Source organism: Prionailurus bengalensis, chromosome E4 (genome assembly GCF_016509475.1).
Source record: "Prionailurus bengalensis isolate Pbe53 chromosome E4, Fcat_Pben_1.1_paternal_pri, whole genome shotgun sequence".
NCBI lineage: Eukaryota > Metazoa > Chordata > Mammalia > Carnivora > Felidae > Prionailurus > Prionailurus bengalensis.
In genome coordinates, this window is record NC_057360.1 from 43,649,324 (window position 1) to 43,652,104 (window position 2,781).

Sequence of the window (2,781 nt, forward strand, 5' to 3'; positions counted from 1 at the left end):
CTGCCAGATGCGCGGAGCTCATTAGTCCGTTTGAATCATCACGTCTCCCAGGCCCCGCCCCGCGCACTGATAGGCCCCGCCTCCTCCGTGGGGTCCTGTTAGTCAAGATGCTCTGAGAGTGCACGGCCGCAAAACAAAAATGGTCGCTGCTTGGCCCGCCCCCTGGTTTCCACTCCAGGATTGCAGATTCGTTTTAGGTCGCATCTTGGAACGACTAGAAAAAAAGATTTATACGGGATTCAATGTCATTTAGTGGTAGTTTAATGATGTTTCGTGTCGCCTGCTTTGATCATCTAGAAACTGCACTAATAGCAAAACCCGTGGTCTAGGTAGCTGATTCGTCACTAAGGGGCTGCTTCAGAATTGGAGGGAAATTCCATAGGTTCAAAATTTTTGACCTTAAACGCACAAACCCCTTCCCCTGACTTCAGCATTAGCCCTCCGGGGTCCAAACGCTGTTGGAGCAGAGAGGCAGGATCTTAATCAAGGAATAACTTGGCTCCCAATTTCTATTCTCCATTCTGGACCTTGAGATCCATTTCAGGGTCATTAGAGTCCCTGGTCTCCGACATTACTTTAGGGTCTTAATGATTAGAAGCATGAGCTCTGGGGCCACAACGTGTTTCGGTTTGAACCTCAGATCCACAACTTAGTAGTTGTATAACTTTACCTCATTGTGCCTCAGTTTTCTCATGTGTAAAATGGGGAACAAAGATACTTAACCTCATAGGGTTATTAGGATTAAATGAGTTAATATATGAAAAGCCCCTGGGACAGTCACCCACGCACAGTAAGTAAGTGTTTGTTAAAATTCAATTTTTGAAAGGTGACCTTATCCCTGGGTACGAGTGGATGAGGTTGGCTGAAGACTCCAGACAAGCCACTGAGGGTAACTCAGATCATTCCATTTAAATTCATAAATACTTGTTGGATGCCTAAAATTCTCAGAAGTAGAGCTCAGAATTCCTATGAGAATGACTAGGGTTTACTTCACCATGGTAAAAAAGATTTCAATGCCTGCCACAGGCAGCCTGTTAATAACCAACTGAAGATACACTTTATAAACAAACAAACCAACCTACCACTGTCTCCCTCGTGAAAGTCTCCCCTTATATAAAATCTGGCTTCTGTAAGGGAGGAGAATGGCACAGCTCACCAGTGAAGCATTAAACAAGTTATCTTCTCTCTCTAGCCTGTCACTCCACCCTTTCTTCCCTGAGTGTGTGTGTGTATAGTAAAAAAGTACAAACATAAAATTCATTACTTTAACTGTTTTTAAGTGTATAGTTCAATGGCATTAAGTACAATCACAATGTTTTACAACCATCACCACCATCCATCTCCAGAACTTTTTCATCTTCCTCAACTGAAGCTCTGTACCGTTGAACACTAATTTCCATTCCTTCTCTCCCCAGACTTTGGCACCCATCATTTTATTTTGTTTTTATGAATCCGACTACTAAGTAGAATCGAATTGTATTTGTTCTTTTGTGGACTGATTTCACTTAGCATGTCTTCCAAGTTCATTGATGTTTTCGCGTGTATCAAAATGTTCTTATTTTATTTTATTTTATTTTATTTTATTTATTTGAGAGAGAGAGCACGTGTTCGAGTGGAGGAGAGGCAGACAGAGGGAGAGAGAGAGAATCCCAAATAGGCCCCGCACTGTCAGCACAGAGCCTTACTCGGGGCTCCAACCCCTGAACCATGCGGATCATGACCAGAGCGGAAACCAAGAGTCGGATGCTTAACCAACTGAGCCACCCAGGCGCCCCAAAAATGTTCTACTTTTAAAGGCAGGTTTTAAAACGTTTATTTCTTTATTTTGAGAGAGAAGGGGGAGAGGGGTAGAGAGAGAGGGAGAGAGAGAATCCCAAGCAGGCACCCCGAGGTCAGTTAGGAGCCCAAGGAGGGCTCGATTCCACCGGCATGAGATCATGATCTGAACCAAAATCAGGAGTCGGACGCTTAACCAACTGAGCCACCCAGGAGCCCAAATGTTCTGCTTTTTGAACACTGAATAATATTTCAATGTATGCATATATCACATTTTGTTTACCCATTCAACGATCAGTGGACACTTGGGTTGCTTCCAGATTTTCATTTATTGTGAATAATGCTGCTGTGAACATGGGTGTACAAGAGTCTTTTTGAGCCCCTGCTTTCAATTCTTCGGGGTACATCCGAAGTAGAATTACTAAGCTCACGGTCGTATTTTCACTTTTTGAGGAATCTCCATACTGTTTTCCACAGCAACTGCACCATTTTACATCCCCACCAACAGTGCACAAGGGGTGTCTCCACATCCTTGCCAACGTTATTTTTTTGGTAATAAGCATCCTCATCAGTGTCTGAATATGTCTTGACTAAGTTTATTGTCAAACATACAATTGTCAAAATGCCAGTGCAAGACTAGGGTGGTGCAGTGATCATGAGTGACTTTGTTGGGGGTTGTTTTATTAGGGCAGATTGCTATTATTTTAGAAAATACCTTCATTTAGTATTGTAAGATGAGGCAGAGGAATTCTGGGTACTCATTTATTAGGTGATGAAAGGAACTGGCCATAGTCAACATGTCCAGGCAGGTGGAAATCTCAGGACAGGTTTCCAGGCTGTGCCCTTCTAGTTGAGTTCAAGACCAACTGACAGATGGCCACTCAACGAAGACTCTTCTTCCAAGGTGAGAGTCATACCCTGCTCTCTCCTCACCTCAGCTTTAGCTAACATCTTCCTCCGTTTGCTTATTTATTCACTAAGTATTTCAACATACACCGTCTCTTA